The sequence below is a fragment of the Bubalus kerabau genome, chromosome 8 (genome assembly GCF_029407905.1).
Source record: "Bubalus kerabau isolate K-KA32 ecotype Philippines breed swamp buffalo chromosome 8, PCC_UOA_SB_1v2, whole genome shotgun sequence".
NCBI classification, from domain to species: Eukaryota; Metazoa; Chordata; class Mammalia; order Artiodactyla; family Bovidae; genus Bubalus; species Bubalus kerabau.
Genome location: NC_073631.1, coordinates 36,686,441 through 36,712,354, shown reverse-complemented (window position 1 = coordinate 36,712,354; position 25,914 = coordinate 36,686,441). Strand labels below are relative to the sequence as shown.

The 25,914-nt window shown below is 39.0% G+C and overlaps 1 protein-coding gene across 29 annotated transcripts in view; it reads right to left on the bottom strand.

The window, feature by feature from the left end:
• The window catches only part of LOC129659044 (uncharacterized), a 464,676-nt gene that overhangs the window by 363,088 nt on the left and 75,674 nt on the right, over window positions 1–25,914 (bottom strand). The gene's annotated exons all lie outside the window — the stretch shown is intronic.

Here is a 25,914-nt window from a genome sequence, read left to right as displayed (position 1 = left end):
GAATTGATTTATTAAGCTGAGTTTACAAGTTAAAGAGGAAGAGGTCCTAAGGAGATAATTATGGGAATACAAATCAAGAGAGACAACTTTGAAAGAATAGTAATTCTGCTTCTTGCAACTGACCTTAAATCCCTAGGAGGAGAACAGAACAGCTTAAAGCAACCTTTTCTCTCTATTCAGAAGTGATCGTGAATTAATTGTGCAGTTTAGCTGAACTTTGTTTTTCCTTGTATCCTAGGAGAAGATCTCTGACAGACTGGGAATTTTTGCTTGTTTGTAATGTAAACTCAATATCTAGAGGTAGTTCTTCACACCACATGGGCTCATTGGAAAGCCCCAATTCCCAAAACAAACAAAGAGAAAAAGCTGAACAAAATAATCCATCAGCAAAAGGGAAAAAGAAAATAGAATGCTTGTAAAAAAAAAAAAAAAAGTTTTAAATCATTTGATTTTAAATAATCCCTGAGAACATTCTGGTGACACCAGAAGTCTGATAACCATATTCAAACTTGCTCATCAATGAAGGCATATAACTTGTGGTTCACATGGCTTCATTACTTGCCAGGATAATAAAAGCACTTAGTGAAAAGTTTGTCTATATTTGGTATATCAACTAGTCCATGCAGTTCTAGCAAAGAGGAAGTTGGAGCATTTGATGATAAATACAGGAAGAAAAGGGGACGACAGAGGATGAGATGGCTGGATGGCATCACTGACTCGATGGACGTGAGTCTGAGTGAACTATGGGAGTTGGTGATGGACAGGGAGGACTGGCGTACTGAGATTCATGGGGTCGCAAAGAGTCGGAAACGACTGAGCGACTGAACTGAACTCCAGCACTGCTAAATACTAACTTTGATAGTAAAAATTAGAGCTTTATAATTTTAATTTTCTCAAATGGATTATTTCCATGCATGCATGTATCGTTTTAGTTAGTTAACATTAACCTTATGATGCTAATTCTATAACTTCTTTCATTTAACCATGACAGTTTTATCCATCCATTCAACCGCTACTTATCAAGCACACATATTGAATTTGTTAGGCATATTTGAGTATGTTAGACACTGGCAAGCAAAAACAAAAAGCAAACAAAAAAACTGGTCCTTGCCCTCCAAGATCCTTATTTACAATTTTAAAACTATATTTTATTTCTTTTTAAGTATAAGTGCTATCATTGTCCATATAATAGTTCAGACAAAAATGAGTCTATAAAGGCTACTAGGACTGGATCTGCTTCCTTGAGCGTCCCTGAAACAATGCCAGAGGCATAAGAGTCACCCCAAACAAACTCCCTTTCCTGTTTTCATAGTAAGAAGATTTGCTTAATGCTTTTATAAAGAAAAATGTATTGTCATATAAAGAACAAAGGTGACAACTGAGGGAATGCTCTGGGGGTCAAGTCGTTAATATCTTGGTATGTGTATAACTGTCTCTATTTACTTTAACTTAGTGTATCATTCGGAGAAGGCAGTGGCACCCCACTCCTTTACTCTTGCCTGGAAAATCCCATGGGCGGAGGAGCCTTGTAGGCTGCAGTCCATGGGGTCGCTAAGAGTCGGAAACACTGAGCGACTTCACTTTCACTTTTCACTTTCATGCACTGAAGAAGGAAATGGCAACCCACTCCAGTGTTCTTGCCTGGAGAATCCCAGGGACGGGGGAGCCTGGTGGGCTGCCGTCTATGGGGTCACACAGAGTCGGACACGACTAAAGTGACTTAGCAGCAGCAGCAGTGTATCTTTGGCACATTGATTTATTCTTTCCAGAAACTTGGACTAAGTACCTTCTGTGTCTGAGACCTATAGTTGGTGCTGGGATCTGTACATTTGACCTTCTGGTCCTATGAGTAGAACTTACAGAAAATAAGTCACATGGATAGTGTTTAACTTATTAATGACCATATGCTCAGGATTTTAAAAAATTCAAAAGGTACTCAGTAGAATGTCGACTCCAAGAATCATATTTTCTAATGTTCTTTTCCTGAAGTTAGAAAGAATTTGGTCTAATTAAGGAGGCACGGTATTCTTTGACAATTAAAAAAAAAAAGGAATCTGAATCAAAAGACACTGGAAGACATATATGGGACCAATTTGAATTTCACAAAATAAAAAGCATTTTTGCTGCCAATGTTGTTCTGAAATTATTTGCAAGATGTATTTTGTAAATGACTTATCAAAAATCTTTAAACCAATCAATAAGTCAACTGAAGCTAGAAACTACACTAGCTAGTAAATTGATTTGCTATTATTATTCCTCCATACAGCAAAATAGGCACTTTCTTTTCACAGTTTAATGTTTCTATAATTGTGATAAAATTCAATTTATGTGCATACTTTATGTAATAGTTTTTTTTTAAACATTGTTCTTAAATTCATGGTGAATCTTATAATGAATGGTGTCAGAGTTAAGGAAATATATTTAGCTGCAAGCACACTAACTTTCTATCTTATAAACTGTATGTTTCATAATAATTGCAAATAACTTAATCAACTTTACTTTTAAATGCTTGACATTTTGCTACAAATATAATGATAAACTCTTTTCTTTCATATACTTTCCAGATCAAATCACTTGCTTTGAAAAACCTCATTACCAGAATCAGAAATTCTCTCTCAACACCTTCATTAATTCTACTTGAAAATAAGAATGGTGTCTTATTAATCTCTATACATTTCTTGTAGGGAAAGCCATAATCTGCTATTTCTATATTGCTGGAGTCTATAATAATGCCTTAAAACAGTAAATAATTGTTGAGTGAATAAATGATATGCTGGAGGAAGAAATGTAAGAATAAAGACCTTGAATACAATGAGACCTCAATAAATATGTGTTGAATTATAATACGTTGCTTATGTTGACTGACAGGTTATATTGCCATAATTCAGTGATAAATTTTAAGATCTTTCTATAGTGTTTGCCTTGATACCATAAAGAGGCAATTAATAAATGCTAATGATTTAAAATTTTACTTCAATTTTCAATTTCATGTGTATCTAAAATGGATGTATTTAAGAGTCTTGGTATTTCAGTCTTTTGCTCAAGCACTCCTGTCATATACTCAACAATTTTTATGATACTGTCTGTTAAAGAATGTCCCCTGAGTAACCTTTATCTTAAAGATGAATTTTTGAAGATATAAACTTCTTATGAAATACAACCTTCTCCGTAATTACTTTCTGCACATACTCTAATATTAAATTGTTTATTAATGTATCCTTGCCTTCATACTTTATCATCGGCACATCTAACCCCCAACAGCCACGAGAGCCAAACCTAGCCTATTGTCTCTAAACTGAACTTCTCCATTTAAACTCTTAACTGGAGTCTGCCATATTTGTTGTAGTTTTTACTCTACTGAGTTAAAGCAGCACATCAAATCAAAAAACTGGCTAAAAGTTTGGGCTAAAGAAATATATTTTAATACAATGAATGAAAATTGAACAGTATTTTTTTCCCAGTGCTCAGTCTCAGTGACTTCTCACTAGAAATTAAAAACGTATTTGTAGACTACTTATCTGGTAGCAGAGACCATTTCACCAACAATATCACTTGGAGTAAAAACTGTAAGTAGGGAAAAACAGAGGATCTCAGACCAGGTCCTTGTTGTTCATTGCTCAGTCACTCAGTCATGTCCGACTCACAGGGACCCCATGGACTACAACATGCTAGGCTTCCCTGTTCTTCACTATCCCTAGGAGTTTGCTCAAACCCATGTCCACTGAGTTGATGATGCCATCCAACCATCCTAGAGATGTTTTCCCAGGAGAAGGCAGTGGTAAACTGTACTGCTGTGGCTGGGAGGGCAAGTTGGCTGAGAAAATGCATGGGACCAATACTTTTGCATCTTGATCTTAAAAACTATTGAGATCAACATGTTTAGCATCTTAAAAGCTATTAGAAGTTAACATGGAGTAGAGAGATAAGAAACTGGAGAAGACTGAGTTGAAAATTGGATTTGAGGAAGTAGAAACAGTGACTTCTTCTCATTTGTGTAGTTTTGCAGTTATGGTGGGCAAAAAAATGAAATAGTAGCTGGAGAGGAATGTGGATCAAAAGAAATTCTATAGCTCTTTAATACTGGGACTTCTGAGGTGGTACTCGTGGTAAAAAAAAAAAAAAAAAAAAAAAAAGCCTGCCAATGCAGGAGACATAAGAGATGTGGGATCGATCCCTGGGACAGGAAAAATCCCCGAGTAGGAAATGACACTCCATTCCAACATTCTTGCCTGGAAAATTCCATGGGCAGAGGAGCCTGGCAGGCTACAGTCCATGGGGCTGGAAGAGTCAGACATGACTGAGTACAGCTTCAATATATACAATACATTATGGGATTAAAATGTATTGATGCTGTTTTCAGACTGAGTGAATTATATGACATAATTCCTTGAAGAAGAAATTGTAGTATTGTAGTATCAGGGGCAAATCAAATGGCTTCATAAATATTGTCAAGAATTTTGTATATAATATTTTGAGCTTAGGGTAAGGGTAGGCCATTTAAGTTCAAGCCAGAGGAACTTATTATCTAGTGGGGGAGAGAGGGATCAATCAAATGTCTCAAAGAAATATGAAACTGCAACTACAATGGATACTAAAAATAGATCTACGATGCTGTGGGAACATATAATAAGAGGGCTTTATATCACAAAAGTAGGTTCCCATGAAAAAATTGACAGATCGAGGATAAGTAAGGGAAGAGGGGAGGAAATCAGACTGTAATCAGTAGGCTGAGCAGGAGCATAGACACTGTGAGAGTGAGAGCAGGCCTTCTATGAAGAGCTGAAAGGTCAAGGTGACTAAAATACCGAGGACAGTGAGCAACACTGTATATGCTGAAAGCTAAAGTGTTAGTTGCTCAGTCATATCTGACTCTGCAACCCCATGGACTGTAGCCTCTGTCCATGGGATTCTCCAGACAAGATTTCTGGAGTGAGTTGCCATTCCCTTCTCCACAGGAACTGAACCTGGGTCTCCTGCATTGCAGGCGGATTCTTTACCATCTGAGCCACCAGGGAAGCCCGCATGTGCTAAGGGTTATCCTAATCCCAAGAACAGTGGGAAATCATTCAAGTACTTAAAGCAGAAGTAGGGTCATTCATTCTTTTACTTTTTAAAAAAGAGCCCTCGATGGAATCTGGAGAATGGATGAATGGATTGAGGTCAGAGAGGTCAACTGGATACAGATTGATCTGTTTTGGAACTTTTATAACTACAAAACACAGTAGATGTTAGCTTGGGGAAAGTTGACAGATTTTTAAATGAGGAAGCAGGTGATTTAGAGGAAAGTTTTAATAGTTAGAAAGTAAAAGGATGGTGGCATATGGGTTATGGATATTAGACATCATCTTGATATTTATACAGTTGTTCAGGACATTCACAATGAATCAAGCAATCAATCAATAAAGATTTACCGAGTGCCCACTATGACAACAATCCATCATTCCTTTTACGGAAGGCTTGAAATTATTTATGCATTAGAAATAGAGATCAGATTCTAGACATTGTTTATCTCAATTGTTTTTGACATGCTAAAAAGAAACAAGCCATTGTTGATGAATATCCATTGTGTCCTAGGGATCTGGGGACAAACACCGCATTCAGAAGCTACAAGAGGCTTATCCAAAAGGGATGACAAAATCATCTCTACCCAGCACAGCCTGCACAACTATGGTGCAAGCAGATGAAAGTTGCAGTTGGCAGAGAACTCATCAAGGGTAAATCATCAACACAACTGCAAGATTCAAACAACACTCTCACCTCCTCCTGACACAGGAGAACTAGTAAACCAAGTCACACATAGCATAAGTTCCACTCTTAATGACTGAGGGGCAGTGACAGCATTGATCTTGGGGAGGCCTGGCCAGCATTGGACAAACACCAATGAGAGAGACTGATTTGAAAATATTACAAAGATAAGCCTTCATATTTCTCTCCTCCAATTCTCTGGGAAAGATGGCTGAGACTTCACATTAAGTCTAACAAGTCTTACAGCACAAGAATTCTATTCTCAGCATCACTATTGATTATAGTAGCTGTGGAAGTCTGCTTAGAAAGACACATTTTTCATTAGTCAAACTATTACCTGACACATGAGGAAATACATTTTTTCTTTGATTCTGTTTTTTTCCACTGTTAACAAACTGAATATATTTAAGAGAAAAAATACAGTGAGGAAGACAAGTTTCACACTCGATGCTGGAAGAACCAGCTATGAATACGGATTCTACCGTTTGTAAACTGTGCTATCCTGAAAGATATTTTAATTTTTTCAAATCTCAGTATACTATCTATCTCACAAGGCTGTTCAGATAAGGGAAGGTAACAAATATAAAAATACTTGATGGGGTACTTAGTAGGTGCTCATGAAACTTTTGCTGAAACTTACCAAGACTCCATTACCTCTGCCCCTAGAGTAATATCCACTCACAGAAGATTCTTAGCCTTCATTCCAATAGCAACAGGACCCCACCATCCATCTATATCAACACTTCTTTTTATAACCCTGGATACTAATTAAAACAGATTCCTTCATCAAATGATTTCTACCTATCTTTTTAGAATTTTCTACATAGATCCTACTATGAATTCTATAGGCTTCTCTACCATATGTTCTATTTCCTATGTTTATGAAGATTGTGTTATCTAAGTTTAAGAAAATGAAGATTTCATATAAATTATCATTTGGTGAAGGAAGCAAAATAACACAGAATATTTCCTGGCTTCTTTCAGGCTGAACTGCTGTAGCTTTAATAACTTCTGCACTGCAGTGATTATGAAACTAATGCATATTTTTAAATGTTAACTCAAGAGTGTCAGACGTTTACTTATATTCGGCAAAATCTTAGGAAGAACAAGTTTGAGGGCTACACAATAACGTGGGCTGTTAGACATATTTTCTGTTATTCACATTTTGTGAAAAGTCTTTAGCCTCTAATCATTTTTTATCAAAATTGTTGTAATATCTACTTTCTGAGAGGTGTGAAGTCAGAAATAAGAACTTGCTGTTAATGTTAATTACAGGAGCAAGTTGAAATGTATTTTAACAAAAGCATGAGATATTGAAAGTCAAATAATTCCTTAGAGACTTTAAGCTTCACTTAATAGGCAGAGGGATCTAGAATAAAATTTGTGGAATTAATAATCCATGTTATAGAGAGAAAGAATCTTGCATTTCACAAGCACAGACAATGATCTGATTAGCTTCCCTTTTCTCTCTAGTCACTCCGGAAAATGTCTTATTCATGGAAGCAAATGGAAAGATGCTTCAAGAAATCACACAGCTTCTTTACAGCCAAAAACATGACTACATTCCCCACACATCACCTCTCAGTGTAACACAATTAACCTTAAGAAAATTAAAATAAGTTCTTTAGAACTAGTATGTATAATCATCAATGTTTGTGGGTTTTTTTTTTTCCTTTTTCCATCTAAAAACCTGAGCAACGCTAAATGACAGGTTTTATATTTAGAAGTGAATATCCCTCACTGGAAGACAGAACATAATCTTTCGCAGTTCATTTTGTTTTTTTCTTATCCACATTCCCCAAATAGCCCTTCAAGTTTCAGAACCCCTCTTTTCTAATGAATTGTAGTATCCAAACCAGCTATTTCGGGTTTTGGGTTTTCTTTTTTTTAAATGAGAAAATTAGCTTATTCATGAAGCACATTCTTTTAAAAAGATTAAGATGCAGACATTGATGGGCTTAATGGTATTTTATCAGGGCAAACTAGGAAAGGCATTCAGAGTTGCAGCCCCCTTGATAAGCATCCGCTTACGTACTCTCATTACTTCTGTTTATTCCATACGGATACCTGTTCCTGGCAAGTGATCCACTTCGTGAATTTCCTGCCAAAATTCACACCAGATATTTTGTTGTATAACTTAACTACCCAGAATAAATCTTTGACGTGAAGGTTGTCATAGGAGACTATGAAATAATACGAGTAGGAACATTTATATAAAGCACATTTCTTCCCGGAAGTTTGATCTCTTTTTGAGCTTAGTGCCTCTGACAGGAAGGAGGCAGCAGGAAGCAACTTATCAAATCAAAGACTTGTGGATCTTCTCTAGTGCAAGTGTCAAAAGCCCTCAAAATTGTTTTGTAAAATGACTGATGCCCCACATATCCCAGGTAACTAACAAGGCAGTACTTTCACATCTGACCTGAATAGTAGAGTTGCCTGACTGACCCAGATTGTCGCAGAATTAAGGGCAGAGGACAGTGGATGATTCAACTTGGTTCCTGAAGCAGAAGGGGTGGGGGAATACCTGTGTTTTGAGATATATGATACCAGGTAATGAGTACTTTGCTTTTAGTGGAGAAAAACTAGTGCGCCTCACAGTAAGAAGCCTAATTTATCCTTTAGTGTTTTCCTTAGCCTGCTGTGCTACCTGCATTTTTCTGATTTCATCAGGTAGAAGGTTATTTCAATAGATATTTAGCAAAGCTTTAACCCATTATATCATCTATGTGACCTATTTTTCAATAGAGCAATAGCTTAACATTTCAGCCACCTTGAAGAGTGGAGGTTCTGGCTGCTTCATTCTGCTCTCTGAGATGCTCCCTGGAGTAGAGATAGCACAGCAAAACTGCTGCTGCTGCTGCTGCTGCTAAGTCGCTTCAATGGTGTCCAACTCTGTGCAACCCCACCAGGCTCCCCCATCCCTGGGATTCTCCAGGAAAGAATACTGAAGTGGGTTGCCATTTCCTTCTCCAATGCATGAAAGTGAAAAGTGAAAGTGAAGTCGCTCAGGCGTGTCAGCCTCTTAGCGACCCCATGGACTGAAGGCTACCAGGCGCCTCCATCCATGGAATTTTCCAGGTAAGAGTACTGGACTGGGGTGCCATTGCCTTCTCCCAGCAAAACTGAGGACACTCAAAACATTGGGCTATCCACCACCCATTCATTGAACACCTTGGCCCCAGTCTTAATATCAAAGTCTCTTCTTCCTAAGTCCAAACCTCCAGGAAACTCTAACACAACATTCAGCTGCTCAAGTGCTCTGCTCCTGAGAAATGCCAGTTGAAACAGAAAGGTATGAAGTCTGTTATAAAAGTGCCATTGCTTTTTTATTACAAGCTACAGGGATTACTCATCAAGCCTTCCCCGTCTCTTTCATCCAATCAATCAACAGCAGGCTTTTTAAGCAGACACTGGAGGGAACCACTTATGGTGTGGAGGGAAATTCTGGTAGCTAATCAGAGCCTTTCTTTTCTCCCTTGTTTTTTTTCTTCATATCTCCCCTACTCCCCTTCACCCCCTTTTTCCCCAGTCCCCCAAGTCTGACCCTGTTTGGTGAAATTTTTTTCCTGATTTATAGATACAAATTAAAGGCAAGTGACTTCATTAGATTCTTAACTCTGCCTGTCATATTGCTGTTGATCTGTTTTTGTATGTCTTGGTTATTTCAATTGTCAGCCATAATAGTAACAGGAGCATGTTTTAATATAGTTTCAAATATTCTCCTGGCAAGCTTTTACCCTGCTACTACACCCTTATGATTCTTTCAGTTTCCAAAAAACAGCCGAAATGACAAAATATTTTTTATTTTGTTTTTGTTATATAGGCCACCAGTTATGAACAAATTTAGGTAATCAGCAAGCTTGTTTTCATGTGAAAATGTACACACACACACACAGGTTAAGTTCACTCAGAGGCAGGCTAAGTTTTAATTCCCCTTTCATTCATGTTGGCCTTAAAGTGGTTGAAATTAATTCCAACCACCCTTTCCCCACCCCATTGGATGGGTTTTTACACCCTTTGATGGTGTTGTTTGGGCTTTTCTCTCACATGCTAATGAGGCATTCACTTTAGCTGCCACAACTTCATATAATCCCTGGGCAATTCTCACACTTCCTAATGATCTCTTCTTTAGAGAGCAGTGAATCCTGGAGGAAACGGGGAGAAGGAAGTGAATGACTGGGCTAGTGTAGACCTATCCTGAAAATAGATTCACTCTGGAAGAGTAACAGTTGCTGAAGAAGAGAGTCCTTGCTACCGGTCATGTACAGACTGTCCACACTGTACCCAGAGCAAACCACTGTATATTTCCTGCAGCCTGGTTAATCATCGAGTGGGGATTTCAGGGGAAAAAAAGGAAACCTATCTCCTGGGAGCCTTGCCTTTTATCCATTGGATATTCCTTTAATATGTATTTTACAAATGTCCAAAGATCAAACTACTGTAGTTCTTGCTTCTTCACAATCATGGGTAAAAAGCCCTGATTAAGCTGGGTAAAAGGTGAAATATGGAAAAAAAGCTCACCTTTCTATACCAGGGAAGTGAATACATTTTCCACAGTTTCCTGAGGCTCTCAAGACCTTCACTGGTGTCCATTCCTTCCTCAAGCAACTTTTGGAAAATACCTAGTTGGAGGTATAGCCTCTCCAGTGGAGAAACTGAAGCCCAAACTGAAGATGCTGAAGCAGAAGTTTCCATATTAGTTGCACATTAGCACGGGCATGTTCAGTCGCTCAGTTGTGTCCGACTTTTTGTGAGCCCAAGGACTGTAGCCCGCTAGGCTCCTCTGTCCATGGGGATTCTCCAGGCAAGATTACCGGAGTGGGTGGCCATTTCCTCCTCCAGAGGACCTTCCCAACCCAGGGATAGAACCCGCATCTGCATCTCTTGTGTCTTCTGCATTGGAGGATTCTTTACCACTGAGCCACGTGGGAAGTCCACTGCACATTAGCATCACCTTCAAAAGCTCTCCATGCCCACACTTCACCCCAGGCCAATTAAATCAGGACCACTGGGATTTGAGGCCCAGGAACTGGTATTTTTTTAATGCATGATTCCAATGAACAGCCAGGTTTAAACTGCAAACCAAAGCAAGAACAAGTACTGACAACCAAGGGCACAGAGACACAAGAGCTGGCTCTGCTGCTGAGAGCACCTCTGTTCAACACTGTCCATGTAACATCTCTCTTGTCGGAACACATTTCCCAGATCAAGAGTGAGAAAATCCTTACACTTGGCTACTCATCTTTACACAATTCTGTTTTCTAATCTTTCTTGTACATTATAAGTGGATCCTTAGAAGGCTGAGCTGTGAGTGACTGTCATCAGGGTGGCATGATCCTTACTTTGTCTTCCAAAAAGGCAACCATAACCAGTGGTAACCACTGCATAAGAAAACATTTTTTAAATAATAATTGGAATTTCTTAACAATCATCCATGTTTTCCCTTATGTATTCTCCATCTAAATTGACTCCATCTCTTCCATCCATGAGTTGTGTTGAGTTCAGTCCCTCGGTTGTGTCCAGCTGTTTGTGACCCCAAGGACTGCAGCACGCCAGGCCTCCCTGTCCATCACCAACTCCCAGAGTTTACTCAAACTCATGTCCATTGAGTTAGTGATGCCATCCAACCATCTCATCCTCTGTCGTCCCCTTCTTCTCCCATCTTCAATCTTTCCCAGCATCAGGGTCTTTTCCAATGAGTCAGTTCTTCCCATCAGGTGGCCAAACTATTGGAGTTTCAGCTTCAGCATCAGTCCTTCCAATGAATATTCAGGACTGATTTCCTTTAGGATGGACTGGTTGGATCTCTTTGCAGTCCAAGGGACTCTCAAGAGTCGTCTCCAACACCACAGTTCAAAAGCATTAATTCTTCAGTGCTCAGCCGTCTTTATAGTCCAACTCTCACATCCATACATGACTACTGGAAAAACCACAGCTTTGACTAGATGGATCTTTGTTGGCAAAGTAATGTCTCTGCTTTTTAATATGCTGTCTAGGTTGGTCACAGCTTTTCTTCCAAGGAAGAAACGTCTTTCAATTTCATGGCTGCAGTCACTATCTGCAGTGATTTTTGGAGAAATAAAATCCGTCAACTGTTTCCATTGTTTACCCATCTATTTGCCACGAAGTGATGGGACCAGATGCCATGATCTTAGTTTTCTGAATGTTGAGCTTTAAGCCAACTTTTTCACTCTCCCCTTTCACTTTCATTAAGAGGTTCTTCCATCCATAAATATCCCCAGTTTTTAAAAAAATTATATCAGAAATTCTTTCTGGGGCTGCATATTCCTTCAACTCTCTGCTCTCATTTTACCTTTATGATTAAACATAATATAAGAGCAGAGTTGCTTAGTCTTTCCATTTACTATCTCCACTTAGTCTCATAATTCATTACCCCTTAGCTTTCTGTCATGTAATTTTTGTCCCCACCACTCTAATGAATGATGTCTTTAGTCCTAGATTCACAATGAACTCCTCATCCAGTGAGCACCAGTCCAGCAACTTCTCCTAGTTGTAAAACTTGGAACACTCTAGCACAGCATTACTTTAAAGTGCCTTTTAAACCATCCTCATCACCCTGGCTTCCTTTCCCCCTTTTTTTTTTTTTCTGGCCACGCCAAACAGCATGTGGGATTTTAGAGGTATTGAACCTGTACCCCCTTGCATTGGCAGCTCAGAGTCTTAACCGCTGGACCACCAGGGAAGTCCCCCAGTTTGTTTTCTACTGCTGTGTCATCTTTTCCTCATTTTGTCCCCTTCGTGTAACATTTTACCACGTTCTTTCTTCTGTTCTCTTTTCTTTTGGTACCAAGAAATGCAAAACTAAGGTCTACAAAATTTTTTACCTTCGTGTTTGCACATTTTTCTGGCCAAGGAAATACAGAACTGCCATCATATTCTGCAAGAATTTCATAACTCAAGCAGGGCAAAGAACTCATAATAACCTCACTCCATCAGGAATCCTATTGACTCCTATGGCAGCAACTATCAACTTCTAAGCTGGTGACTTCTGGTACTGAACTTCTCCTCTCCCTTCCAAATGCCAGGTGTACATTTCCAGTGTCTGCCAGGCACTTCTACTGGATGTACACGTAACCCCTCAGAAGAATCGCAGCCTATCTCATCAAAGAGCACCTCATGACTTCCCTTTGTCTTTTCATGGAAGCCTTATGTTCCCAAATGCCCAGTTACATGGTCTTGGAAACTTAAAAAGTTTTGTGCCCACATCTTAAATCAAAAAATCCAGTTGGTTCTATTCCCGAATGACCTTTTGAATCCAATCCTCTTTCCCACCTCTTCACTTACCATGCTGTTTCAGGATGTTATTTTAAGTACCATATCACTAGAGTCTCTAACTTGTCTGATTCCCCAGCTTAGTTTGTCCCAGGATCACCATCCTACACTCAACTTTCAAGTTAATTTTCCTAAATTTCCACTCCATTTATGTTTTCCCCTGCTTAAAGCTTCCAGCAGCTCCCAATTTCCTACTGAGTTATTTAAGCCTTCAAGCTCCTTCACTGGGTGGTCCTAATTAACATTTCCATGCTCATCTTCTAATTCCCTTCAGCATTTGACAACTCTTCATTCTCAAAAGACAGTCTGTATTTCCATTACTTATATTATGCTCAGGACAAAATATATATTCTCCCATCACTTATTTCAAATATCCTACTCATCCCTCAAAGTTTATCTCAAATGCAGCCTTCATGAAATATGTTCAAACCTCTGAGCGAAATACAAAATATCTTATTTCCTGGCAAATAGAAAAAAAAAAAATCACAAAAAACCACTTAAATCTAATGTCACCCAATCCAAAATAAGTTTCTTTTTAATCCCCAGGCTTCCTACATGCCCCTTTCCACGTGTTTCTGCAACCATTTTTAGCAGCACTTACTTATTTCCTTGTATGGTAATTCTCATGTATAAATTTTTATATGTATTCTCATGTATAAATCCTTAACCAGCTTTTCAATACTCAAGGGTATATAACTTTTCTTTTTCACCTCTGTATCCTCTAAAGTTAGCTCACTATCAAGCACATAGGGGGGTACACAATTAATCTTAAATATCTCTCAACTATGCTTTTAGCAAATGCCCTGTTTATATTGGTTAGTTGTAAAATTAATATTCAGAGCTTCTTAATTTCTCCCCACTATGATCTTGCGTGTTATTTGACAGCAGACTCCATCTTACTCACCACATTCTCAATAATATCTGCTGAAATTAAGTGAATGATTCAGGTTATTTGAGAAAACTCAGGATGTGTCAGCATTGGGAACTGCATTAATCTAGTTAGGTCTCAGTCCTAATCTCAATCCTTTCAACCCTCTTACTTTCTGGTTCCCATGTCAACTGCTTGTGGCAAGTGAGGAAAAATAATTTTCCTCTATACATCTAGGTTTTTGGCTAAGACCTCCCACCACCAAATAAAAAGACATATTAATAGGAGGAAAACAGAAGTTTAATAATATGTTTACTCTCTTGGATACACAGGAGATACCCAGGAAAATTGAGTAAATCCTTGAAATGGGCCAAGTCACCACTTTAAACACTATCCATAGGCAAAAAATGAAAGACCGTATTAGGGGGGACTAATTACGGGAGGTTACCAGGAAAAGCACAATCAATATGGATAAGGTTGTTACACATATCTTAATTAGTTACCTTCTTTACTGAGAAGAGTTTCTGGAGATTTAGAATCATCCTTCTCTTCCTGGTAGAAGGTTGGAGACACCCTTATAAGTGGACATTTCCCTTATAAATGTAAACGTTTCTTATAAGAAGATAACTTCTATTCAGTTTTCCAAGCTCCTCCCATATTTTAACTCCCAATGGGTTAAAAATAACCCATTCAAAATGATCAATATAACAAAGATGCATATTTCAGGGTGCCATGTTTTGTTCCCTTTCACTCACCAGCTTCCTAAAATTCCAATGCTTGATTCACTTCTCTCAGTTTATTAGCCCTGTGTTAACCCTACTGGGCTTCCCTGGTGGCTCAGACAGTAAAAAAAAAAAAATCTGCCTGCAATGCAGGGGACCAGGGTTCAATCCCTGGGTCAGGAAGATCCTTTGGAGAAGGGAATGGCAACTCATTCCAGGATTCTTGCCTGGAAAATCCCATGGACAGAGAAGCCTGGTGAGCACAGTCCAATTGGCTACAAGCCAATTGTTTGGGGATTTTTGTTGCTACTGTTTTTGTTTTTATTTGATTTGCTTGCTTTTTCCCACCCCTGAATAAAATCTCAGCCAGGCTGTACAGATTTTCTAATCAATTTTAGGTAACAGAATATCTCATCTCTTCTAAAGAGCATCCCTTCCCGTCCAGTGTGAAATCAATTAGGCAAATAGAAGGCTTCTTCCTTGCTCCTGCTCAAGAGTGTTGATGCAGGAGGGGCCTGCTGTGGAGGAGGAACTGCAGTTAGCACCTTTGCACCTTCCTGCTCTGCTTCCTCCCTCCTTCCATAGATACTGTCTTGGCCCTTCCATAGCCGGGCTGAGGTAGAGGATGTAGGGAAAAGAGACAAACGGGCAATAAAAATCTATCTTGGCAAGTGCATTGTGATTTGGCATCAGCTTCTTCTGTGAAGAACATTTACCCAAAGGTGACTTATGGCGACATTTGCAGTTTCCACGGAAGACTGCTGCCTGCCTACCCTCCCCTGACTTCACGATGGAGGTCACAGCTTCCTGGATGTGGCAGTGTCTTTCCCCCAGATGTCACCTCATCCCAAATGATGGTTTGAAAAAGGGTTCCTTGTAAGCAGATGATGGGCAGGTTCCCTTTTTAGGGAACATATCTCATATGTGGGGAATAATAAACTACCCCAGCAGTAGCAGAAAGACAACTATCTCTCAAAGCATCCCATGGTCCTGTTGTTTTACCAGCTCCAACCAGGCCCCGAACCTTTGACTATGTCCCCAAAACTCTAGAGGGCTCTAATCAAACTTTCTGGTTATCTCAAATGCATTTTTTTTCACTTGGCTTATAACATGCAGAAGCACCCAAGCTTGCGGGTATATTGAAAGTGGTCAACACGCTGACAACCAACAACACTCTAAAAGAAGGCCTCTTCATCAAGGTCTCTGAGATCAATATTGACAACCCTCATATACTCAAGAAAACTGGTGAAACTAAGAGTTACAAAACTAATTTCACAATCCCTCAGCATGTCTTACATAGGTAAAAACTACTAGCTGTAACACTGTTACCAGCTTCAGGGCTGAAGCTGAAGTGGAATACAAAGAGCCCCAACTGTTACAATGTTCTATGTCCCTACTGAGATCACTTACCTCAAAAACTGGGTCTCTGAATCTCAGCTGAGTACTCAGCACAATCCATCCATTCCCTTAACTGTTTTTGCTCATCTTGGTCTTCACTTTCCTTCTATGGTTTTTCCAAAGTTTCTCCTCTTTACTCACCTGTTATCATCTGCACTCATGGCAGGGGATCTTGTCTCCTATTTCATCTGGAAAACTTGCACCACCAAGGATAATTCCTCTCAATTGTCCACTTATGTCAAAATGTACCTAAAACGAACCCATTTTTGCCTTTTTCTCCCTAATGTCAGAGAGTAAGGTTTCCAATCTCACGTCTGAAACCAAAGCATCCACTTTTTCAAGTTTCTCTGCTTCTCATTTCCTTTATGTCTTCCAGCCATGTCTTTTACATGCCATCTGCTTCGAGGCTGATTCCTCAAACAATGGCTTTTCTCACGCTATACACTTTTCTCTTTTAAAATTACACTGGAGTATAATTTACTTACACTATTTTGCTAACTTCTGCTGTAAAGCAAAGTGATATAGTTATATAAATATATATATTCTTTTTATATTCTTTTACATTATGGTTTATCACAAGATATTGAAGGTTCCCTGTGCTATACAACCGGAAAAGGTAATGGCACCCCACTCCAGTACTCTTGCCTGGAAAATCCCATGGATGGAGGAGCCTAGAAGGCTGCAGTCCACGGGGTTGCTGAGGGTCGGACCTGACTGAGCGACTTCACTTTCACTTTTCTCTTTCATGCATTGGAGAAGGAAACGGCAACCCACTCCAGTGTTCTTGCCTGGAGAATCCCAGGGACGGGGGAGCCTGGTGGGCTGCCATCTATGGGGTCACACAGAGTCAGACACGACTGAAGTGACTTAGCAATGTGCTATACAACAGGACCTTGTTGTTTTATACACCTTTTTAAAATAATCACATTTGTGTTTTTCATGTCAACTACTGTCTCTATACCGATGACCTAAATCTTGATTTCTTCACCTATAGACCTGGATTTTTCACCTGGACATCTCACAGACAACTCAAACTCATTGTCCAAAACTCAATCTACTCTCAAAAACTATGCTCCTTCTCCATGGCTCAAACCACCACCCACCTGGTCTCTCAAACAAGAAATGTATGAATCAACCATGACTTCTATCTGCAACACCTTCTATTTAATCATCTTCTAAGAGATTTTTATCTCCCAACATTTTTTTATACTTTTTCCCTTCTAGCCATCTTTCAGTTCAGTTCAGTTTAGTCGCTCAGTTGTGTCCGACTCTTTGCGACCCCATGAATCACAGCACGCCAGGCCTCCCTGTCCATCACCAACTCCTGGAGTTCACTCAGACTCACGTCCATCGAGTCAGTGATGCCATCCAGCCATCTCATCCTCTGTCGTCCCCTTCTCCTCCTGCCCTCAATCCCTCCCAGCATCAGAGTCCTTTCCAATGAGTCAACTCTTCGCATGAGGTGGCCAAAATACTGGAGTTTCAGCTTTAGCATCATTCCTTCCAAAGAAATCCCAGGGCTGATCTCCTTCAGAATGAATTGGTTGGATCTCCTTGCAGTCCAAGGGACTCTCACGAGTCTTCTACAACACCACAGTTCAAAAGCATCAATTCTTCGGCGCTCAGCTTTCTTCACAGTCCAACTCTCACATCCATACATGACCACAGGAAAAACCATAGCCTTGACTAGACAGACCTTTGTTGGCAAAGTAATGTCTCTGCTTTTGAATATGCTATCTAGGTTGGACATAACTTTCCTTCCAAGGATTAAGCGTCTTTTAATTTCATCGCTGCAGTCACCATCTGCAGTGATTTTGGAGCCCCCACAATAAACTCTGACATTGTTTCCACTGTTTCCCCATCTATTTCCCATGAAGTGATGGGACCGGATGCCATGATCTTCGTTTTCTGAATGTTGAGCTTTAAGGCAACTTTTTCACTCTCCACTTTCACTTTCATCAAGAGGCTTTTTAGTTCCTCTTCACTTTCTGCCATAAGGGTGGTGTCATCTGCATATCTGAGGTTATTGATATTTCTCCTGGCAATCTTGATTCCAGCTTGTGCTTCTTCCAGTCCAGTGTTTCTCATGATGTACTCTGCATATAAGTTAAATAAGCAGGGTGACAATATACAGCCTTGACGTACTCCTTTTCCTATTTGGAACCAGTCTGTTTTTCCATGTCCAGATCTAACTGTTGCTTCCTGACCTGCATACAGATTTCTCAAGAGGCAGGTCAGGTGGTCTGCTGTTCCCATCTCTTTCAGAATTTCCCACAGTTTATTGTGATCCACACAGTCAAAGGCTTTGGCATAGTTAATAAAGCAGAAATAGATATTTTTCTGGAACTCTCTTGCTTTTTCCATTATCCAGCAGATGTTGGCAATTTGATTTCTGGTTCCTCTGCCTTTTCTAAAACCAGCTTGAACATCAGGAAGTTCACGGTTCACATATTGCTGAAGCCTGACTTGGAGAATTTTGAGCATTACTTTACTAGCATGTGAGATGAGTGCAATTGTGTGGTAGTTTGAGCATTCTTTGGCATTGCCTTACCTCCCCTAAACTAGACCTATATTATTTCTAACCTAGTCAACTACAACAGCCTCCTAACTTGTCTACTTGCACTGAAGTTCTATTCTCCTCAAAAGGAAGTATATTAATCTATTGTTGTAGATCATGTTATGCCAAATGCAGACACTTGAAACAGCAAGCACTTATGTCACAGTTTCTGAAGGTTAACTGCATGGTGTTGGCTCATGGTCTTCCCACAGTCACATTCAGAGTGATATGAAAGCTAACCAGGACTGGAAGATCCACTTCCTAGATGATGATCTCACAGGGCTACTGGTGGAAAGCCTTAGTGCCTCACCATGTGGGCCTCTCCTGGGGCTTCCTAACTGTCCTTACAACAGGGCAGCTTACTTTTCTAGAGCCAGGGAATTTATTACAACTGCAAATCTATCAAATCTATCATCTTTCCTACTAGAGATCTAAAAGATCTCTCTATAACCCACAGGCTACACTCAAATTTCCCTTACACTGCTTCCAAGACTCTTGAGGATGGAACCCTAAATGTATCTACAACTTCAGTTCCCATCACTCTTCTTTATATAGTGTCTTCTGAAAATACAAAATTGCTTCTTGTTCCCTAAACACAATATTGTATTTTGACCCCAAGACTTTTCTCAGGCTACAATTTCTGCACAAAATTTCCTGCCCTTTGTAACAGATTATATTTATTTGGACCCAACTTACCCATCACCTGTTCTAGAAAGCCTTCTTAGAAATATGCCTCCCAACCCCAGGCTCAGGACTCACCTGCTGCTGCTGCTGCTGCTGCTGCTGCTAAGTCGCTTCAGTCGTGTCCAACTCTGTGTGACCCCATAGACAGCAGCCCACCTACTTCCCTATTATTATTGTTAAAATTACTGTTATCTATTATGATCACTGAGGCATATTCTCTTTATATGAATAGAATGTATGCTTGCTGAGGGTATCAAATTACTTATCTGTGTCTCTTTTAAAATTTTGCTGCTATAATGGTTCCTAAAATCTCACTGTGTATCTCTGTATTGATGACATACTTCATTCTAGGGCTTCCTGAAGAACAAAGAGTACAATCCAGGTGGGCTGGCATTTTCTGAAGAGATGAATCATCTTTCCTGGAAAGATACTACCTTCCTCAAGTAGGATTTATAGACCTAGGCCAGCCCCCGCACAGAACCAGAAGTGGTGAGCCATGCTCAGTTACAAGTCTTTAAGCAAAACACCACATTCCTGATTCCAGAATGTTTTTTGTCTGCCTGATTTGGCAGCTTCAAGACAACCAGAAGGTAAAACTCAAGTAATCCTAGGCTGAGAACCAGAAAAATAAACCCAAGTATAGTGAGAGCTAATATCCTACCAAGTGCTCTAGCAAAGTAGTACTACCAACAGATAGAACTAGGCTTAATGTGTCCTGGGTGGACTTGCAAATGGGGTTAGGAATGAAGGTGAATTATTATGATCAATGTTCTGCAACCATTATCCTAAAGAGTTATCCTCTAAATAGAATAATGATTACTTTGATTTCTTGTCAAGTTTGGTTTCCCCATTTTCTGGGTAGACACATAAATCTCAAGAAAAAATAAGGAAACCAAGATTCTTCTTGATGAAGGAAACACTGTATTTATTTCAAATTTTTCCATAGATTGAGATGTCTCAGAATTTTCCCTCTGATATACATTGAAGGAATAAAAACTCCCAAAATAATACTTTTTAATGTTGAGATTTAAATTCTCTTTAGTTGAAAAATGATACATATTCTGGTAATTCTTTTAATTATCAGAAAGATATGAGAGATAAGTATTAAAAAAACAGAAGTAGCAATAAATACGGTCTCATATAGCAAAAGAAAGATACAACTGCATTAAATATGGTAGTATTCCATTAGGAAGGAAAAAACAAACTCGTAAGCCTTAGGCTTTTTTTTCAAGCTAATGCTCTCAACAGAAGCTATATGGATTTCATCAATATGTTTATATGATTTCAAGCCAAGAAATTCTGTAAAGATTATCAAAGTATCTGATGTAGCTTCTGGCAAGAAATAAAGTACATCTCACAAGGACCTTGAAAAAAATGTTTGTTAGAAGGGTTTCTGATTTTATCAAGAAGATTTAGCTTAAAATATGAAGAGGAGAAAAAAATATCCCAATAAAAGATTGAATAGCATAGAAAACAATATATAATAACATAAACTAACATCAAGGAGGAAATAACCAAGTAACTCTTACAAAAAAAGTAGCAGGATGTGCAGAATGTGAAAAATATATCTTCAAATCAATAAACCAAAGCAGAGAGAATAAATCTAACAAACCTAATACATTTTCTTTTGAGACAGTTACAATCTCATAGGTATATTTTAATTTCAATAGTGTCACTAATGATGAGAATATGCAAGTTAAGAGGTATATTAATAGTTCGTTGGAAAAGATTTAAATGGGTCAGAGATCAGTTTCTCTTCTAAGAAAATATAGACAATCACTAACAATCACGGACATAATGGTGGAAAAGTCGCAAAATTTACTTGAGTAAACACAGAAGTGGCAGAAATGCTATTGTGTGTTGGGCAAAAATGTAGGTAATATATTTAGATGAACTATACAAAGTTTTTTAATAAATCCTTGCACAGAGGTGGGATAAAGTAATGACAAAGAGGTAGTGTTTATCTTTTCATCTGCTGGAAATCTTTTGGTCAAAATCAGAGTGTCTAATACAACCATGCCTTGATTTTGGTCACAACAGCAGACTTCAACTGGCATCCTTAATCTCAGACAGTCCCTAAGCCAATCTTAGTTGGAGAAGATCATATATCTGTTAAATTCAGTAGCCCACTGTTGACAACCAGCTGAAGCCCTAGGTATCTTGCCTGCTTACTACCCCTGTGCTGTGCTGTGCTTAGTTGCTCAGTCATGTCCGACTCTCTGAGACCCTATGGATTGTAGCCCATCAGGCTCCTCTGTGGGGATTTTCCAGGCCAGAATACTGGAGTGGGTTGCCATGCCCTCCTCCAGGGGATCTTCCCAGCTCAGGGATTGAACCTAAGTCTATTGAACGCAGGCAGGTTCTTTACCATCTGAGCCACCAGGGAAGTCCAAGAATACTGGAGTGGGTAGCCATTCCCTTCTCCAGGGGACCTTATGGACCCAGGAATCGAACCGGGGTCTCCTGCATTACAGGCAGATTTTTTTTTACCAGCTGAGCTACTAAGGAAGCCCTACAATCCCTGAGTCTTCCCCAACCCTTCTGCATTTTCTCATTAATATGACTTGACTTTTCACTTAATCACCAAATACCAGTAGAGGGCCCCAAGTGGGACAAGATTCCTGGCTTAAGCACTAACCCAGTGATCACCCTGACACGTTATACAACTATGTATGTGGGAGTTTCAGTCCTAGAACCCTAGATGTCTAGTTGCCATCCATGCCCTGCTTAAAACTGAGACACCAATCACATGACACTCCTTGGAATCATCTGGAGATGCCATCCGCCTCACTGGACCAAACCATGCTTTGCAGTTTCAGATTTCTCTCTTGGCCCAATGGCCTCTGCTGAGGTCAAGCACATTTTGTCACCCAGCCTATACAAGACATGTCACTTGCTCCTAATTTGCTCTTTTAGAAGACCACAGAAAAATAAAATATTTTTCTGAAAACAAAGGAATCATAAAAGAAAATTGCTAGGATCTTTATCAACACTAACACTGTACTATTCTATACTTTTAAGTTTGGATGAAAAGGAAGAACTCACTGGGGAATTGATGCGTGACTCTAGAGAAGGTAAATATGTTAGCTAGCTAGATAAATAAACTCTAATCTAGGAAAGACTGTTTCTGAAATTTCAGAGAAATAGCAGAAGACCTTTAGATGGAAAAATGGCTCACTAGGGATGAAAAATCTAAAATTAAATTATGACTGTACAATTTTAAATAACCTCATAAGAAAAAAAACTATTAAAATAAATTATTGTTGCTGAGGAGAGAGCTGTCCAAAATAGTCCAGGGGCCTATATTTCCCAAAAAGGAGGCTGGTAAATGAATTTTAATGTATATAACAGAATATTTGGAAACAAACTGATGTATGCAAATATTGCATGCTATGGAAAAAGATTTTTATAAATTAAAAAGGCAGGACAGAAATATGAATTGGCCCTAACTCAAGAATACATATGCATAAAAAATGAAGCATGTTAAAATTTGAACCATTATTATCATTTCTGTGGTGGAACTGAAGTTGATTTTTATTTTTTATTTTATTTTTCATATTGGTTTCTAGTTTTTAAAATTTCTTCAGTAAAGATTCCTTTTATAAACAGGGGGTACATGAATGTACAAAATGTACAAAATGGGGAAAAAGGAGCCCCCAACTACAAATGGAATACAAAAGAATGGTACAAACATTTAAAAAGCAGTGTCAGGAATGCAGAAGCAATAACTCTGGCTATGAAAAATGCTAAGGAAAATGAAAAGAATTTTAGAAGCTATGTTTAAAACAAGAAGAAAAGAATGAACTCTAGCCATTTCTCCAAACAGAGCAGATCATATTAACATTGCTTTCTTTTCTGTGTCAAAGCAACTCTTCACAGTAAAGAGTAGCATATGGCTAAGAGATGGGATTCCAGGGCTGTTAAGAATACTGTCAGGATGCACCTAACTCTTAAGTGATTTCACATCTCCAAATGAAGTCTCTCAGTCATGTCCGACTCTTTGTGACCCCATGCACTGTAGCCTTCCAGGCTTCTCCATCAGTGGGATTTTCCAGGCAAGAATGCTGGAGTGGGTTGCTGTTTCCTTCTCCATCATATCTCCAAGCTCAAGAAATTTTACTGTCTAGAAGGAATTTACAGATATCATCACCACAGCCCAGACATCATCTCGGAGAAATCACAGCAATTAGGAAAAGTGAGAAAAGTCTGGAAATGGACAAATATATAACCATTTATCCAACAAGGGCATAAAGAGATGTTACCAAAACTATATGTAGTTATCTTAACATTGTTTGAGAAGAGACCTTTAAGGAGATTTTGATCCCTTGGAGGGTAAGTCAGAATATTTGCAGTATAAGGCAAATGTAGTTAAATGTAAAATGTAGTTAGCAGCTTAATATCCTATCAAAGCTGAAAAGAATATGGTATGATTCCCAAACTCCTAATTCTGAAATTCCATGGTAAACACTAGTTTTCCTGATCTCACACAGCATTTGGAAGCCTGTTATCACTGTAAGCAAAGATGGATGAACACAGGCTACAGAAACACAAGCTAGAGGAACATGGTAATGGATGGATAAATGCCCCACATCATGTTGATTAATATACCATGTGACCCTTAATTCATTCCCTCTCTAGAGTGATTTGCCGTGAGACTCTAATCTCTTGGCTAACCATCTTATATGATCAGAATAACAAATACATAGATGGCAGGCATATAATATCTATAGAGGCTATTTTGCAGAAAGATGTTTAATTAATTTGGATTCTCAAAGATTTCGACAAGATATAACAAAGCTAAAAGAATATACACACATACACATAAATATTCTAATTAAATATAAAGAACTGTGCCTTTTTAAAAAATAGGTTTTGGAAAACACAGGATGAAGTAACTTTACTATTAGTATCTCCCATAGAAGAAGGCCTAAAGATTTTAGCTATCTGCATGGTCAGTAAAAGCAAAAGTATGATCCAGTTGGTAGGGGATCACATTGAACTATCCAGAGGAATGGAGGAAAGGGGGGGAAGTGACAGGCAATTAGCCAAGTCCTACTTCACCCACACAGGTAAATGGACACAGCGAACAGCCAGTATATTTAAAAAGAAGATAAATATCTTTGTTGTTTACAGTAGACTAGGAAGAAAATAGAATGGTGCTGGCTGCCAGTTGCCCACTCCCCATGCCTGCTCTCCCCTCACCCATATCCTTGATCCCTTCCATCAGAAACTGGATCCTCTCTTCCGGTTTCTCATGGTTCATACATTATTAACTCATTAGTCCCAAAACCTACCCAGAGAAGTTCCTAACTGTTTATTCAAGTGACTTATTTTGCTGAGGAAGACAAAGTTACCTAAAAATAAGAATCAAACTCTTTTGGTGGTTAGACCAGGTTAACCAGTGCAGACATCTTTATCTCTATAATTTATTTACTCAAAGCCACACATTTAAAACAAAATACATTCAATGGGAACTTTCTTTCTGTTACACGGTAAGATAATCACAGGTTCAGATGTTCACAGGATAGGATAATTACAAGATAGTATTTTTTTTTTAATTTTAAAAATTAAAAATAGACTTTCTAATGGAAAATGAACTTGCAGAGCAAGGAAGGCAGTGGTTCCCCAGTCCTCACTGCTCAGCTAGTGGTCTGAACAGATCTGCTTGCTACACTTAGGGCTTCCCAGGTGTTGCAATGGTAGAGAATCCGCCTCCCAATGCAGAAGACACAGGAGACACGGGTTAGATCCCTGGGTAGGGAAGATCCCCTGGAGGAGGGCATGGCAACCCATTCCAGTATTCTTGCCTGGGAAATCCCATGGACAGAGGAGTCTGTGGGCTACAGTTTATGGGGTTGCAAAAAGCCATACACGGCTTAGCGACTGAGCAAGCACATTTTGAAAGCTATATGAGGTTCTAGAAATAAATCATCATGATGACCAAGCATATTGGAGCCACAAAGCATGAGGATTGCTGAAGAAGCTACAGTCCTTTTAGAAGAAAAGATTTAGGAGGAATATCGTAATTGGCATAACACATTTTAAGACTCATGTGTATTTGCTATTAGCTTTATTCAGAAGATCTCCAAAAGGATGAATAGTATTAATAAACAGAACATATGGGAAAGTTGTAAAGAACAATCTTCAGACAATATGGTCTACTTGACTAATTATAAACTATACATCTCCAAGATTTAGTCCTAAAAGTATAAGCTGATGGATAAGACAACTAATAGAACAGGTTAGCCTCTATTCTCCTAAATTTCACCTTCCCCTAAAAGTTCTTTTCTACTTCTTTTCAGCTGCCTCCACTATGAAAGCTTCAGGTGGTCTTTTCCCAGTTCAATACATCCTACTTTAAGTCACAGTATTGAATGAAGTCCTTTTCCCTTAGTATAATTAGACAGATTAAAGCTTTTAATAAGACTTTGTTAAATACTAAATGGTTGCAGAGGAAGAATGATCATAGAGAGTACAAGAGTCAAAGATCTGTATAATTAAGAAGCCCGAGGTGCGGAGCTCATGCAGCTGGCCTGTTCTCAGAGCTCCCTGAACCCTCCCCCTAGACATGCTCTGAGGAGCTGGCTACACCTGAACCACCACAGACAAACAAGTTCTCACATCTCTCTCTTTGACCTCTCATAACT